Raw genomic sequence first — 18,016 nt, 5'->3', positions numbered from 1 at the left:
CCCGACCCAGACGTCTATTGACCTCTGACTCGCAGCCAGCAGAGACATGAATATCACTGCCAAGGTAAGTGAATCTCTCCACGACCTCAACATCCTCACCACAAACAGACACAGACAGGACAGCAGCATCCAAGATGTCACCGAAAGCCTGGATCTTAGTTTTGACCCAAGAAACCCGTAATCCCAACAGCTCCGACTCCTCATTCAGCACCTCGAGGGCCCCCAAGAGGATGTCTAAAGTCTCCGCAAAGATGACTGCATCATCTGCAAAGTCAAGGTCCGAGATCTTGACATTCCCAAATGACGCACCGCAACTTGATCTCTCCGACATCCTCCCTAGAATCCAGTCCATGCAAGTGCTGAAAAGTGTGGGGGCAAGTACACATCCCTGACGAACTCCAGTAACAACTGGAATTAAGTCAGAGATGGTACCACCACACTTCACAGCACTCTCAGTACCAGAGTAGAGTTCAGACATCAGATCGATCAGTTTGGTGGCACCCCATGAAGACCAAGAATCCTCCAGAGGACATCCCGATTCACTGAATCGAACGCTTTACAGAGATCAACATAGGCTGCAAGCAGCCCCTGCCGAAACTCTCGTCTGCGTTCGGTGAGGACACGAAGTGCAAGGATACGGTCAATCGTTGACCTCTTTGGTGTAAAGCCTGACTGCTCTGGACGCTGGTGCTCAAGCAGATGGTGGCGAACCCTATCGAGAATTATCCGAGCAAAGACCTTGCCCGGCACTGAGAGCAGCATCACCCCTCGGTAGTTGTTGCAGTCTTGGCGATCACCCTTCCCTTTCCAGAGAGGGACAACAAGGCCCCTCTTCCAGTCAGTTGGGATGATGCCTGTGTTCCAGGCAGAACACAAAACTGCATGCAACGACACGAGTGCAGCATTACCACCAGCCTTGAGAAGTTCGGCATGGATGCCACAGATCCCTGGAGCTTTGCCCCGTTTCAACTGGTTCACCGCAGCCCGTGTTTCCACAAGCGTAGGTGGATCACAGTTGATTCGAGGGTCAGCAACAGGGATTGTAACACCCTTGACGTCCAACTCGACAGTTGGGGGATCAGCCTGGTACAACCGCTCAAAGTAACCGGCCCAGCGGGCCTTCACTTCAGACTCCTCTGTCAAGAGCCTACCACTCTCTGCTCGAACTGTAGTGCTCCGAGGGATGGGCTTGGATGAACGTAATGCGCGAATTCCCCTGTAAGCGGGACGAGAATCACCTGTCCACAGGTGATGCTCTACCCCCTCACAGATTCCTCGCACATAGGCCTCCTTGTCCACCCTCAGTGCACGTACAGTTTTACGCCTCAGCTCCCTGAACAGCTCAGCTCTGCCATTCAGCCTGGCCCTGCGACTCTGGTCAATGGTATCCAGTGTCCCTTGAGAGACAAAATTCTTCTTTGCCCTGCGGTGAGCTCCAAGGCATCCACCGGCAACATCAAAGACTGTGGTCTTGAAGGCGCTCCACAACTCTTCAGGACCCCCCAAAGCACCCAGACCCCCCAAGTGTCCACTCAGCCTGTTCGCAAACTCCTCAGCTACTCTCTCATCCCTGAGCTTGGCAACATCCAGCCTCGGCTGGGATGGTACCATTCTCGAGGATTTAAGGTGCAGCTTTAGAGTTGCTACAACAAGCCTGTGGTCAGTATTGAGGAACTGAGCACTCCGGTAGACCCTGCAGTTCTGGATCATCCTCCAACGACCGTCAATGAGGACATGGTCAATCTCCTTTGCCACACCGCCAGCGTTGGAATACCAAGTCCAGCGATGAGCTTGTGGGTGCTGAAACCATGAACCAGCCACCCTAAGTCCATGACTTCTTGCAAAGTCAAGGAACTTAGTGCTATTCTGGTTCATAGTTCCTGACCCATGGGGACCAACACACACCTCATAACCATCCCTATCAGTTCCAGTCGATGCATTGAAATCCCCCAAGACTAGAAGTGTATCTCGTCTGGGGCACTGATCAACCACAGACTCGAGTGTGGCGTAGAATGTGTCCTTCACGGTGAGATCACTCGCTTCAGTCGGAGCATAAACAGAGACCAGGGAAATGACACCTAAGGAGTGACGAATCCTTAATCTCATAATACGCTCGTTGACCGGTGTTACCTCAATTATCATTGGGGTCAGCTTATTGGACACAGCTACAGCAATTCCTTGGGTATGGTAACCATCAGAGCGACCAGACCAATAGTAGGTGTAACCACCCACCATTATCTCGCCGCAATCCGGTCTCCGAACCTCAGAGAGAGCTGCAATCCCGATGTTCAAACGCTTGAGCTCAGATGATAACAGAGACAGGTGATCATCCTCTCTTAGGGATAGGACATTCCAGGCACCCACCCGAAGGGACCGCCTCAGGTTAACCCAAGGAGACCGCCGTCTGGTGGACGACACCTCAGCACCACTCCGACACACTCTCCCGCAATCTGACCCAGGGATGTTACCCCGTGGTTTCCCTCCTATCAAAGATTGGGGGTCCTGAAGGCTTTGCCCCAATCCCGTCATCCGGTGAGCTGCCCTGCGAAGGGAAGCTGCACAGGAGGTACTCCCACGGAGTGGGTTTTCAGATTTTTTTGCGTTTTTGCGTTTTGCGGAATGAAGGGTTTTACGGTGGCCGGAGTGCAAATCCTGCCACCAACCTCCTAATAAGAAGTGACCCAACTGCAGGAGGACGTCCGCAGACACAGTTGGGCACTAGATATGGATGGCCGTTGGCTCACAAGGAGCTCCTCCGCCCTTTGACAGGTTTTGTTTTTAATCCTGCTGGGTGTCCATATCCAAACACCCTCCTCACCAGAAAACCTGGTGGGGGAGACGGTTTAGTCGCCGACAACCCGACCATGGAACAGGTTAGTACAGGTTTACATGGTACCTGTAGCAGGTCACAGATCGAACCTGACCTGACTGACAGGAAGCATTCAATTAGATTTTGGGATCGTTCGGGTCAAAGGTCAAGGTCACGAAAAGGTCCAAATTGTCTTTTTACGATAACACGGTCACGTTACCGTGTAACACGTTACCGGTAACGATAACACGTTACCGGTAACATTCAATTTGCATGCAACTAACGCCAAAATGTTCAGAATTCAACGCCTCATCTTGTGATATGCAATATGACACAATGACGCCCATACTCTTGTTACCGGTTAAGGGTCAAAGGTCAGGGGGTCACGACCTTGAAAAATATGCGGTTTTTGTCATAACGCGGTCAATTCTTGCCCGCTTTACATGAACCCAGCACCAAAATGTTCAGAATTTAATGCCCAATCTTGTGACACAATGACGTCATAACACATGTCACCGGTTGGGGTAAAATGTTGGGGGGGGGGGGTCACGCCCTTGAGAAATATGCGGTTTTCGGCATAACTCGGTCAATTCTTATTCGATTTGCATGAAACCAGCATCAAGGTTACCAGTTAAGGTTACTGGTTAAGGGTCATTCATTAGCCAGGAAGCATTCAATTAGATTTTGGGATCGTTCGGGTCAAAGGTCAAGGTCACGAAAAGGTCCAAATTGTCTTTTTACAATAACACGGTCAATTTTTGTTCAATTTGCATGCAACTAACGCCAAAATGTTCAGAATTCAACGCCTCATCTTGTGATATGCAATATGACACAATGACGCCCATACTCTTGTTACCGGTTTAGGGTCAAAGGTCAGGGGGGTCACGACCTTGAAAAATATGCGGTTTTTGTCATAACGCGGTCAATTCTTGCCCGCTTTACATGAACCCAGCACCAAAATGTTCAGAATTTAATGCCCAATCTTGTGACACAATGACGTCATAACACATGTCACCGGTTGGGGTAAAATGTTGGGGGGGGGGGTCACGCCCTTGAGAAATATGCGGTTTTCGGCATAACTCGGTCAATTCTTATTTGATTTGCATGAAACCAGCATCAAACCAGTTCCCCACACTCATACCAAGAACAAAAAAAGTAGTGGCGGCAAAGGTATGCGCTCTGAGTGCCCGTTCTAGTTTCAACATGAAATTGCCACGATGGGTCAAGTGTCATTGTATACCCTTGTGTAAGCGCGAACGTTGTTCCGATCTCTCGGTCGGAGGTTGTACATGTGTTGCCGTCTCATCAGAAAGGCCACCTGTCTATCACTCACTGCCTAACCTCCCATGGTACCCTGGTGAAATTCCTTCTCTGGTTAAGGACTGCTTCGGCAACACCTTGCGATGGACTTGTGACCTGTCAAGGGTAAATGCTCGACTTTGAAAACGTTCACAGCTTGTCGTGCGCACCCCGCTGTCCCACAGGGAGGTATGCAGAGACTGAGTGGCCCCCTTCCTCCCACATATGCGGTCGGTTCTATGTTCCTCCCAACCTTCATCATTCCCAGTTCTGCCTCTTCATCTTGTAAAGCAGCAACACTGTAAAATGAGCAAAATGAATACTCAGGTAGGCACGAATGTTTTTAAAGGAATAACCTTTTCACGTTATATATCAGTAACAACACGTAAAGCAAGGGATTAGGATGATGACGTGATATTAGGATGCCGTCGAGGCAGGGGTGGTTCACTCGGAGACTTGTTAATGCATACAATGGTCTCCCTGGAAAGGTGGTGACTGCATCGACGGTGGATGGATTCAAATGAAAATTTGATAGGTACCTAGATGATGCAGGGGGGGGGGGGTAGAGGACCAGAGAGGTGTATATGAATGTTGGCAGGATTGCACAGGCTTGATGGGCCTAATGGTCTCCTCCTCTGTTGACGTTACCTGTGTGATTGAAAGGGCATAATAATTTAACTTGCAAATCTGAGTTACTCTCTCATTGTTGACTATAAATCGTACAACTGTTGATCACTTTTCTTGCCCTTCTTGGTGTTAGTATTGTGAGTAAAGTAATCCTCCAATTCAGTTGTAAACAAACAAATACTTGTAAACAAAGTCTAGGTTCATGGGAAGAGCAAGGTGACAGAGGGCGTAAGGTAATGAATGATGCGTAAGTGGGGCGGCAGGCAGACGCAACAAGCAAGGGGATGAATGAATGGGAAAAGAGGAAGGGAGGAAACACAATAACCTGCAAGTAAGAGGGTTTTTTTGAGGCGAGGTTCATGGTTGTAGAAAAGATCTTGGGTAGGGATGGGGGAAGGCATTGGATGGGTGGTGCCCTGGAGGGAAGAGTAGGATTGAACAGCTTCAGGAAGGCAGTTCACAACTGGTATAAAAGAGAAACGAAAGATTTGAGGTGAGCAGTAAGCCTGGATTTTGGGAGCTCAACCATTCAGGGGGGTTACTGGAAGTACGGGTAACTCCTGGTTAATATGGGGAGGGTCAGATGGCAGAGACAGATAGACAGACAGACTGTGAAAAGCAAAGACCACCAACCTGTCTGCAATGTGGCTTTGGATTCTAACCTTTGTGTCTCTCAGCTGGCGAGGTCAGTAGCTTGAACCAAGTAATTTTGTCGATGCCGGCCCATGCCAGTTAGGCCACACCTGTGAATGGGCTCCCGAGAAGGGCAGGCATAGCCTAACGAGCCGAGTCATTCGCGCCTTTGTCCTTCTCAAGTGAAGATGATGGTGCCTGGCACATGTTTGCCGATAACACCTTCTAATCATTCCTCGAATACTCCTGCATTCACCTTTCTCTTGTGCACTCGAGTGCTGCACCTCTCCCTGCTCCGGCTTTCATCCGCCCATCACCTTGCATTTCGGGCAGCCTGAGTCCTATCCTTGCTGATGTTTCTACCCCTTGAGGATGTGATTGGTGCCGAGTCATCCGTCTACTCGCAATCTGGTCCGACCTTTCCGAAGTCTACAATGCTGAAGCTTTCTCATCTTCAAAAAAAAAAATTGATGTTCCCGAATTAAGCGGAACTTGCATTCTGCCAGCAGGGAAGGGGCCACTTGTGGTTGAGGGCGAGCACCAGATTAACTTAGGGAGTTCTTGGTGCCAGATCCCAAACATCACCTGAACAACCTGCGTTGTTCCGGGGTTTGAGAGACGCCATGTGCGGCATGCCGAGAATTCCAGACCGTGGGTTTGGAGGACTTTATTTTCACGCAATGCTCGCACACCCGTCACCACGATGTTTTGGCTTTCCACTGCGCATGGGCTTCCTCCGACTCCATAAGCCTCGTCTTTCTTTCCCGGGTTAACTGCCAGTGTGTGAACTTTTCTCGCCGATTAACCTCTTCTTTTGGGCACAAATTACGAGTGTGTGTCAAATCTTGTTCAAATTTAATTGTTGATGAAAATTAAACTTGTGCCCAAGCTCGGTGGGAATTCTTCACAATACCGTGCAACATTCGACATTTCATAATTATTGGCTGCTCCACCATCTTTGTTGCCTCGCTCGCCGCCATATTGATTTTCAGCGGCGTGCATTAAAGCGGGAAGCCCATGATTATCGGTATTTGTTGAGAACATTCCAAAGACAAATTTATTCATTTATATAAGCTTTACTCAGCCCTTGATAAACAAAACCTGAGGTTGAATTGAAACATGCCCATGAACACAATTTATGAATGAATGTTGAAACGTCGGAAGTCAGATTTGCACTAGATGCGTCATATTGCTCCAACCCAGGTTCAAATCCCTTGCACTGTGTTGATTTAGCCGCCGAGTTCCATCGCCTTTATCCTTCAAGTCGTATTGTGAGTGCAAAGTCCATCCATGAACCGTAGACGCAAAGGAAAAAAATATATATCCCAACTGTCATTTTGAATTTGCTTGCCAAATAGAGGATATCTTTTGAATGTACAGTCACACTCGTCTGACCTTAAAGGGTTTGTCAACCAATCGGCTCACAGTGTGTGATAATTTTAGCCGGTGAGATCACGTGATGGCCAGGTAGGTATGTGGCCACTGAAGCCCAAAAGTATGGGTTGAAACTCATTCTGTCTCGTCTTATTTTGTGGCCAGTTCAGTCAGTTTGATGAGAAGCGAGTTTCGCTTGAGACCTTTTCGCTTGTGAACTCTCCGTTTTGAAAACATCGGAACTGTAAAACTCAAATTCTGGGCCACATTTCCTGATGGAGGCCTCTGATAGAAAGGCTGGTGTCGGTGAGACGTCCGGTGGAACAGATGCACGCACTGTTGGATGGATTGTTGGATCAGCCGAGTGTTTGGGGGCCGTAGTGTAGGGTTGCATATGTCATGAGCGTCTCTGACTGACACAGCCAAGTGCTGGATCCTCTGCTACCGCAAAAGTCCTGCGTTGGATTCTGCAGGTGACGCCAGCTCGGCGGGTCTGCCTGCTGACTGCGGTGTAAGCGGATAGTGGTGATTTTGGAAGGCGTTGTGTTTATTTATTTAATTACCCTTTGAGGCTACCTTCACTTGAGGGTCTGCTTTGGGAGCCTTGGCAGGGTGCGAGGTTCGATGCGTGGGGTTGTGCTGAAGAATGCGTTTTGGGGGGTTCTCTTGGTGTAACGAGTTGTTGCTCCATCTTCTCCTTGGTGTGACATTGACAGTGCAGTAGAATCGCGGTGCATTGCTCTCGTAGTTTGCACCGTGCTACAGGGAAACCAGGAGGCTGCGTACGAACACGTTTGGTGGAATTCTTCCAGGCTAGTTATTTGATGTGCTCAGAGCATACTTGGAATAAAAATGATAAGCGAGCAAATTAAGAAGGAATGCGACGGTGGCAATAAATCGCATGCACAGATGTCTTCCTGGAACCACTGCTTCTGTGAAGTCAAAAAGCACTATTGTAAGGAAAAAGTAAAAAAAAGAAGAGATTGAGGCAGATAAATAATCGGCTTGCAAACAGCAATGAGCAGGGGGAGAAAGAAGACAGAAGGGAAGGTAAGTGGAAGGGGAAAAAAAATCCACAGCAGTAAATGTCAGTGTGTGTGATGGAGACCCAAAAGCTTCTTTTGATGAGACGACAAAAATTCACCGTGCTTCCTCGGCCACAGCTCTTTAGCTCCCTTCCCTTTCCCCCACTGGCAGTTGTCTTGAAGAAGAATATGGGGCGGAGAAAGGATACGGTAAAACGCCGGGGCATCAGGACGACACTGAAAATTCCTTGCAGGTAAAAAGCCAGTTTCTCAACACCCTGAGCTGAAGATCGAGGTCTTGAACCCCGCGGTGCTCCAGAGATTTGTTGTTGTTGTTTGGATGTGGTGAATCTTGGTGGGGGGAAATGGGTAGCCCAGGGAGAGGAGGGAAGAATTGCATCTGCGTCGCAAATTAAATTGCGGAGTTCAATCACCGTGGATATCTAAGTCGAAGAACCATGCAAATTGGTGGACCGACCCGAAGAGCTCACCGTCGGGAAACAGGATTTTTCAAATGTTCGGCTTGACTCTCTCTCTCTCCTTACGTGTGACGTATGAAAGCGGTTTTGCAGTTGAACCCTGTGCATGCCCATATGGGTGGGGTGCAAGCAACCAAGCTGGAATGGAAAGGTCAAAATGAATGGGAAATGAACTATCTGGTTCTTATCTGGGGACAGCAAATCATGAGACGGAAGCCATTTGGGCTTAGAGAAGGGACTGACACCGATTACTTAATCGGCGAATGGACCATGATCATGTGATTAAATAGTTCTCAGACATGTCTGAAAATGAAATGTCTGCCCATGTGATGCATCTCTTTGGGATTCGGTCTCCCCTGCAACAGCTTGGTCTCAACTTTGTATTTCACTTGCTTTGACCAGTTTTGAAGAAATCCAGGTGTTCTCTTCTCTGTGCTCTTTTATCCTTTGCTTCTTGCGAGGTCACGCGTGTCACGGACGAAGGTCTCTCCTGGACATGAGGGTATTGCCCTGGTGTCCTCTGCTAAAGGGGCACTGTGACCTGCATTTTTGACTGCTTATTTTACGTGTGTACAATGGTTCTCAAGTCATCCAAGGTGAATCGGACCTTAAGTGAACAAGAAGCATCATTTTGAAAATTGTTTCCTTGATAACATAATTTATACTCCAAACTGAAGATGGAGGTAATATACAAACAGCAACCTTTCTGCCATCGTGGTTCATCGAAAATTTTAGAGTCGATCAAGTTTTCAGGATGAAATACACATTGGGGGCTCTCACTCTCACTCTCACTCTCACTCTCACTCACTCACTCACTCACTCTCTCTCGTACACACTCTCTCTCGTACACACTCTCTCTCTCTCTCTCTCTCTCTCTCTCTCTCTCTCTCTCTCTCTCTCTCTCTCTCTCTCTCTCTCTCTCTCTCTCTCTCTCTCTCTCTCTCTCTGTCTGTCTGTCTGTCTGTCTGTCTGTCTGTCTGTCTGTCTGTCTGTCTCTCTCTCTCTCTCTCTCTCTCTCTCTCTCTCTCTCTCTCTCTCTCTCTCTGTCTCTGTCTCTCTCTGTCTCTGTCTCTCTCTGTCTCTGTCTCTGTCTCTGTCTCTGTCTCTGTCTCTGTCTCTCTGTCTCTGTCTCTGTCTCTGTCTCTCTGTCTCTGTCTCTGTCTCTGTCTCTGTCTCTGTCTCTGTCTCTGTCTCTGTCTCTGTCTCTGTCTCTGTCTCTGTCTCTGTCTCTGTCTCTCTCTCTCTGTCTGTCTGTCTCTCTGTCTCTCTGTCTCTCTGTCTCTCTGTCTCTCTGTCTCTCTGTCTCTCTGTCTCTCTGTCTCTCTGTCTCCCTCTCTCTCTTGTAGCATACTCTTCACAGAGTGTCAGTGCCACCGAAGCAGCTTCCTGAGCAACGGTTGTACTGGGTGGTTTGCCATTGCCTTCCCAGCAGTAGTTAGGGTATGGATTTGTAATTTCTTCATGGTGCTGGCGATAGCTCACCTCCTCTTCACAAAGTATACGGTGGGATCTTTAACATCCACCAACTAATTCCTGCAGACGGGACGCCCAGTTGAACATCCATCCGAGGGACGACACACACATTGATGAATCGCCCTGCCTGTGAAACACCAGGGTGGCAGTTTAACCCAGGCTAGGCTGCTTAGAGGTGATTGTGCCACCATCCTGCCAGCCCAGGGGTCATGTACATCTTGTATATGCAAATTGGGTTGGGGTGGGAAGAATGTGCAAGAGGATAGAGAAGAAAATGAAGTGTAAGGGAGTTTGAGAAGAAGGAATTTAAATTGGGAGTGATATGGATGGGGCAGGGTGGGGGCTGGGGGGATGTCACATATTTCCCATTTTTACCTCCACCACCGAAGGTGAAGGAGGTTACGTTTTCACCCCTATCTGTCTGTCTGTCTGTTTGTTTGTCTGTGTGCAGGATATCTCAAAAAGTTTCAGATGGATCCAGATGAAATTTTGTGGACACGTTCTGTGTGAGACAAGGATGAACTGATTAGATTTTGGTGAAGATCTGGATCCGGATCCGACTACTAGAATTTTTAAAATGATTCTTCACCATTGAGAGTTCGGGCTAAAATGATATGCAGCACGATATCTCAAGAATGTATTGATTGGGGCTGATACATTCTCGTGGATCAGGCATTACGTGGCGGAGGTATGCGCTCTACCGAGTGCCCTTCTAGTTATCTAATTGATATGTAAAGTAGATGATTAATTATAGACAATAGAAGGGTGAATGCTGTTACGTATGTATAACCTTATATGGTTCACAATGGTGACTTGCATCTTAATTGATGGGGGGAAAACTAATTGGTATTAAACCAATTCCATTTGTTTGAGAAATGTCGTAACATGCTTTATAAACAGGTGGATACTTTTCCTTTAACAACAATCCAGCCGAGTTTTGGTCTCATTCCATGCAATGTTGGAGGTGGAGGTTAAGGGGATGAGGGGTGATAGGTTTGATATGACCCACATCCTACATTATTGCAAAAGTGCTGTCACTATTTTGGAAGGTATGCCACATGATTCTGCCCCTTTTAATGATAACCGCTTCTAGAAAATGGCCAATCTCGTCTCCAAGTGTTCTTTGTCAAAACATGTCTTGCCCATGATTGGCTAAATAAAATCCATGCGGCATCACATGCCTGTTTCCGAGTGCATGGTCGGTGACGAATCGTTTGCGACGTCACAAACGCATTCTGACCAATCGTGCACGAGATGTGACTGCGTCCACAGGTTCGCCAAAGTTACATTTGCTGCTTACTTGGTCACATTTTCATTCGAGGAATCTGAAGCTGGAAAGTTATCGAGAGCAATTCTGAATTTTTTTTTAAAATTCAAGTCATTCAATTTAAAGACTTTTCCCACTCCCTTCATTTTACATGAACTTTGGCACTCCCTTTCCACCAGCATCGTCACCATTGCTTATGACTCCGCACACTCCGAGCGAAAAGCAGGGTCAAGCAATTGGTTCACTTCTGTCTGTCTGTCTGTCTGTCCAAAAACATCGGTTTATGTTCGAGCAACAACTTAATTTAAATTGAATGTTATATTTTGAAATTCGAACACGAATTGGAACATGAAATTAAAAAACGAATCTTTAGTTTAGCAGTAATTGGACAAAATATTACGGAATTTTATATCATCACGACCGATCAAAAATGCTGCAAGCAGACCCTGCCCGCGCATGTCGTTGTTTATCAACACTGTGTGGGGTAAGGTGTTCTATGAACTCTCGAGTTACTTTATAAGGTTCATTGTTTTGTTTGCAACAGGTATTTGTTGGTGAATAATCTTGACATTATGTACCCAGAGGAAAGGTATGCATCTTCGGGTGTCATATCTGACTTGTGGAATGTGGGTCTAGATGTTTTGTTCAGTGGAGTGCAGAAGGAAAGGGGGTAGGGTCTCTGACCTGTGAGGAGGGGCTTTGGAGTGGAGAGTCCCTTTGGTGTTTACAAAGAGAGCTGCAAATTCCTCCTTCCTTTGTGAGCCTCGAGAGAATGGTGCTTGCGAATTCCCCGTCTGTAACAAAGCTTACGATAAAGTGCCAAGACGCCGTTGAAGATTTCCAGGGTTAATGTGTCGCTGTGTGGCGCCTTGGCCTGGCAGGGGACCGCCCTCTAGCCCCTTTGAGCGTTGCTTACAATTTGGTTACACTGCCTAGCGAGTGGGTGGTCCAGCATGGTTTGTTACCCTTCGCATGGGGGTGGGGTGGGGGGTAACGCTTGCATACTTCATTGGAGTAATTGTTGGCATGGCACAGACATGCTGTGTACCACAACACTGGTCCATCGTCACAACTTGAGTGACATGAGCTCAAGAACACCCCCAACACCCCCTTCTCCCTTCCTCCACCCAACAAAGCAATAAACTTTTATTTGAACGCAGTATGTTGTTTTTTTCATGAACAGTTGTCACATGGTTGTTTAGTCTTACCGTGCAAGCCTTTCACTCCAGATAGTGGGTCGAAATGCCATTTACTGTGCTCGTTTAGTTTTATCCATCGTCGTCTACCTATTATAACGTCCTTGTAATTCATGTAAACGTCCATTGACGTCTCCCAATCCCTTTGTCTTGCACGCAAGCTCTGTCTGAACTGTAAGTCTTAAACAGCTGAAAAAAAAAAAAGAGATCGTTTTCTTCTTTGTTTTTTTTTTTCATGCAAACTCATGATTACGCAGCCACCTGCTGAAGGTCATCCGCTCTGCAACGTCTCCACTGCCGAGTAGATGACAACTCATCCGTACGGATGGGCAACTCCAACCAGCCCGTGGCCGCAGTGACGTCTGCTTCGAGGAAATATTTATTCCGAGCGAAAGCAGAAGTTACATCTTTTGGGCCTTATCGGCAATGCCTTTTTTCGGGTCGACTGGGTCGCAAAACCCCGTCGGACACCGAAGACCTCGGTTGTTTGAACGTGCTCAATCTCACCTGTTGCTTTTGCGCACATCTCAGAAAAGCGTGGTGAACCGTTGAGAAATGATCTCACTTTAAATAAGAAGCCAGGCCTTTCTGTCTCAGAAAGGAGACATCACAGGATGTGGTTGATCCAGCACGAGGTAAAAGGTCAAAGTCTGGGCCCAAATAAGGCTTGTGTCGCACATTCCTTGCATTCTGTCCAAATTCCTCAAGCGGCCTGCAGCTGCGTGGCAAAGCCAATCCTTCATCCCCTTCCCTCTTCTCTGTTCCCTCGGCCTCATTTTTCCCTCCTGTTGTTCTCGGTTGCTTTTGCTGAGAATGGAACCTAAGCTTGTTCAGTCTAAAGCGTTGCCCCCCACACCCCCCACCACCAAACCCACCTTCCCTCCTTGTTTAAAGTTTTCTTTGTTTATGCAGAAACCTACAAACGAGCGTTCAGAAGATTCTGTGAATGAGATACTCGCAACAGACCAAGACGTGCCAGCGTTTTTAGATTTTGTTTGTTTGTTTTTTTTCCCAATTATACAAGTTAATTGATGGGAAAAACAAATTCTGTTATTACTATTATTATAAAATCTACTCGGAGGTTTAAAATACGTCGGCGTGTTCTGGACTGTTGCGAGCATCTTGTTTGTATAACTTTTTGAACGTGTGACCCTCGTAACACATAGTTATACATGTTTGTGTGTTTACCTTTTCGCAATATCTTTTTTATTGTTGTTGTTTTCATAAGCCTGGTGGTGCCTTAGTGGTTTGGGTGGCTGGTTTGGGATCCTTGGGGTCCTCAGTTTGAGCCCTGTTGGCTGCTGAATTAACACCAGGTGGGGTTGACTCAGCCAGTCATCCTTCCGAGGTCGGTGTACTGGTAATAGGGGCACAGCATCAGCAGCATATTCACACCCCAACAGAATGATAGCTACCATACTTAAGAAGAAGTTGTTGTTATGTTTACCTGTGCCACCAAAGGTGGGCAGAGGTTATGTTTTCACCCCTCTGTGTCTGTCTGTTTATTTGCCTGTGAGCTGGTTATCTTAAAAAGTTGTGCACTGATTCGGATGAAACTTAGTGGACGGGTTAGTTGTGTGATAAAGAATAATTGAGTAGTTTTTGATGAACATCTGGATGTGGATCCGATAATTTTTAAAACAATTCTTCACCATTGAGTGAACGGGCTAAAAACCGATACATAGCTTGACGTCTCAAAAAGTTATGAATGGATTTGGATGAAACTTGGTGGGCAGGTTGGGTTTGTGGCAAGGACGAATAATTGGTTCGATTTTGGTGAAAATCCGAAACCGGATACGAGAAATTTTTTTTAATTTTTGCGTGCTGCTCTAAGATGAAGACGGAAGTTTACAAATGTTTAAATCTCCGTACACCTCTTGAGATCATGTGGTCATTGGCACGGTTTTCTCATTGGTCTCACAACTTTACACGATGGCCCTCCAACACAATGAAGCAAACAGAAAAACCGAACAGACTTAGAGAATTGGAAAATATCCCTCCGAGTCCCCCCACTCTTGCTCACCATGTACCCCCCTCCCATTTTCTTTCTCTCTCTCTCTCTCTCTCTCTCTCTCTCTCTCTCTCTCTCTCTCTCTCTCTCTCTCTCTCTCTCTCTCTCTCTCTCTCTCTCTCTCTCTCTCTCTCTCTCTCTCTCTCTCTCTCTCTCTCTCTCTCTCTCTCTCTCTCTCTCTCTCTCTCTCTCTCTCTCTCTCTCTCTCTCTCTCTCTCTCTCTCTCTCTCTCTCTCTCTCTCTCTCTCTCTCTCTCTCTCTCTCTCTCTCTCTCTCTCTCTCTCTCTCTCTCTCTCTCTCTCTCTCTCTCTCTCTCTCTCTCTCTCTCTCTCTCTCTCTCTCTCTCTCTCTCTCTCTCTCTCTCTCTCTCTCTCTCTCTCTCTCTCTCTCTCTCTGGGATTGCCCGTGAAAATGGATAGGGTCATTCCATCAACTGTTTAATGAAAATTATTTTGTGCAACAACCACACGGTGCTAAGGCTGCTGGCGCGTGCCAGCCTCTTGCAAACCCTTTTGCGGCCTGATGTGAACCGGAAAGGATTCGGCTGCCTTAACACCACATAAGGCCCGATCCTGGTGTAATTGGACACTTGTCTCACAGAAAAAGCCGTACGTTATGCTGCTGACCATTTTCCGTAGCCCCACCTGTAGCATGTATCGTAATCTTGAGATGGTTACTGGCTGGCAGAAGAAGAGTTTGTCTCAAGACACGATCACGTTTAAACGTCTGTTTTCTGCCCTTGCGGTAGATTAGATATGCATGTTAATGGTTAGACGTCTTCAGATATTAACATGGGACGATAGGCCGTTGCTTTTCTCGCAAGCGTCGTCGTGAACATAATACCTCCGCGGCCACGACACAGTTCCACAAAGGAAAAGCCGCAGCGTGATTTCCAGCAGGTCTTTCTTATTGACCATCTTTAGCCTTTTTGACTCGTCTGGCCTGAGCCCTGCCCTCTGCTGAAGTTTTCCCAGCAGCTTGACTTGGGATTGGTCTCCTTGCATGTGGAATTTGTCCGCCTTTCTCACGTGCCACCCGTGAATGTGGACGGTTGCCACTTCGTTGTGTCCCGCTTTTTCCGGTTATCTTTACTGCACACGATAAGTTTGTCAAGAATCGGGACTGACATTAGCTGATGTTCTAATAACTTGTTGCCTTTTCTCTGCAGGGATTTTGCTGCACAGCTTGCAAGCAGATTCGCACAACCCTGCCAAGTGCCCTCTGACCTCCAGTCTGCATGTTGACCACTGGAAAACCATGATGGCAGCTTCTGTCGTGAACTTCAGCTGCCCATACTTTCCCCAAACCTTTCCTTTTATTTCCCTGTCCACCTATTTGTTCACCACACGATACCCCACCTGCCTCACATTTTCTCTACCTATCTCTCTTATCTCAGGATCTGCAGCACAGCACCGTATTCTCTACTGATGGTGGACCTCTTCCTCGACCCGCTATATGCCTCCTTGCTCTCAGAGATGGGTGTAAAAGGTTTACGAGATGTATTTTCTCTTTTTAGTTAGCATTGGGATGCAAGACGGGAATGTGATGGGTAGGTACCGATGAAGGGGGGAAATTGTAGTTCAAGAAGTGTGGCTCATTGGTAGAAATGCAATGATAAAAATGAGTAGCATGCGTACCTAATGTTTAAACAGGTACGAGCGGAGTCTTTTCGCGATATCAAACTTCTCCTTCGTCTAGCCATTCTCAATTGCCTCATCTTCTGACGAAACAGAAACTTCTTCGGTTGAAAAGAATTTTTTTTTTTGCAGAGGGCAGAAGTTGTAATAATAACTCGCAAGGCTACAACTCTACATTTCGTTCCTGCGGAATCTTATTTTGTAAAGAAAGAAAAAAGAAGACAAAAAAAAAACTATAAAAATTGCGTGAAGGTGCAGAATGTGGATATTGGAGAAAAAAAATTTTTGCACAGGCGTCATTAAGTAATGGTAGATGAACTGTATCCATGTTCATCCGTTAGAGGTAGCCGTGTTGACTTTCGTTTGCCGAATGTTTACCGCTCCGTAGAGTGCGGGCTGCAGCGTTGAACTTTCAGGTCTTTGTATAGGTATTGCTTGTGCTCTAAAAAACAAAAAGAAAACCTTTAATTTAAGCTTGTGTAAGGGCTCATCCGCTGCCTTTTTCACTGAAAGTGCCATTTTCTGATTATAGGACTGCAAGGGTTGGGAGTGTGGGGGAGAAAGGGGAGTTCAGTGTTGTCACAACCATGCACCTTAAGAAGGCAAAAGGGGCCATTTGACTATCTGGTTTATAAATAACTTTCAATCGCATCGTTCTCCCATTTGACTCGACTGGTGGAAAGACGACTTGCCGCATGCAATTGCCACCTGTCGTCACACACCTCCAAAAGGGAATACAAAGGCCAGGAGCAGGAAGTCGTTTTTCCAAGACATAGAAACTGTGCAATCTTTCAATTGAAATCAAAATTGCAGACTCCTTTTGCATTGCCGCAAACCGAGCCGTCGGTCCGGAAGCGGGAATTGTCTCGGTTCGAAAAGGGAGGAAGCGTAGTGATAGAGGATGCCTTCGTAAAAGTTCTAGGTTTCCAGAATCCCCTTAGCGGAAGCCGCCGGATCTTGAGAACCTTTTGTGGCCCCTGATATGGGTTTTGATGGAGGACGCCTCGCAGCTGCATTCAGCGGCGTAGTGGGGATGCACGCCGCCGTGTAAATAGGCGATCGTGGAAACATCTCGTAGTAAGGAAAACTGCTCCATAACATTCTCTGCATAGAACTGTGCTTAGATAGCTTTGTTTATAGCGGTGAATGGAGAGAGTAGGTAGCTTCTTGAGCGGTTTCTTAGTGGCTAACGTTTCGGAGGAATCGGACTTTACCCAAGGCCATTCATTTCTGCACGGTCTTTTGTGGATCTCTACCCGAGTCCCAAGTGCAGCGCAGTAATTTCTACAGCTTTATCAATGCAGTACTCACCTGCAGACTTGACAAACCGTTTCGTTGATGTTATTTTGGGGGTTTTTTCGAAAAGATTTTGACTATTTAAGAGGCCTTTCTGGGTTAGGACATTTTGCCGAGCCATGGCTGGGCCTCGGTCCGAGTCTCGAATGTAGCCTCGGACGGGACGTCTTACGTTTTGTACTGTACTGAAGATGAGAATTCACTTTACAAATCCTGAGATTATTTTGTTCGGGCCTTCATTTTGGATGGCAAGAAGTGAAGAGGCTCAAATGCAACGTCTCAACTTCGGCGCATGTGTGTACCGCTTAAACTTAGATACCTCGTTTAGAATCTTGAAGGTACGTTGTTCTGTACTATATTGACAAATTGTTAATCTTCATTGCAGGTACTCTAAATTAGTTTGTGTACTAACTAATTTATTTTGAAATTTGAAGCATGTTAAAAGTAGACCGTTGTACATATTTCCAGATCTGTACGATAATCGAATTTCTTTTGCAGTCCAGGTTTAAGAATTGTACAGGTTAAGAGTAAATCGATCTTTTGTAAAACATACCACTAGGGTGTGGATATATTTTGTATGACTGCAAAATGAATGCAGGAAATGTACTGTATGATATTTCTTTTCGTTCTTCTTCTTCTATCTTCTTCTTTTTCTTCTTCGTTTTGTTTCTTGAGTAGCCCTGATTGATGACGAGATAATCGCACATGCCTGGGAAGAAACTACCGGCTCTAGACGTTGCTTGGTTGTACATAGCTAACGTTGGGGGGGCACGATGCCTGGCCTTGTTTGTAGATGCTAGAATGTTGATGTATTAGCACTTGTCGGTTGAAGACTGTGGTCAGGCATGGTGTAAATGCTCGATGGAAGAATAAAGTACATTGTACGGTGA

At 46.7% G+C, this 18,016-nt stretch overlaps 1 protein-coding gene across 3 annotated transcripts in view; it reads left to right on the top strand.

Annotated features, from left to right (window-relative positions):
• The window catches only part of LOC147009590 (insulin receptor substrate 1-B-like), a 61,768-nt gene extending 43,752 nt beyond the window's left edge, over window positions 1-18,016 (top strand). For 2 of the 3 annotated variants that reach the window (XR_015052960.1, XM_085862574.1), the window contains one exon: window positions 15,362-18,016. The gene's annotated coding sequence lies outside the window, so the exon portion shown is untranslated. Of the gene's footprint in view, window positions 1-7,939; window positions 8,022-15,361 lie in introns of all 3 variants that reach the window. The other variant, XR_015052961.1, reaches the window with a different exon arrangement.

Source organism: Eptatretus burgeri, chromosome 17 (assembly GCF_056783735.1).
Source record: "Eptatretus burgeri isolate ZD-2024b chromosome 17, Ebu_testis_v1, whole genome shotgun sequence".
In the NCBI taxonomy this organism is placed as follows: Eukaryota; Metazoa; Chordata; class Myxini; order Myxiniformes; family Myxinidae; genus Eptatretus; species Eptatretus burgeri.
Note: the sequence above shows the minus strand (reverse complement) of the source record. Positions and strands in the feature narration are given on the sequence as shown.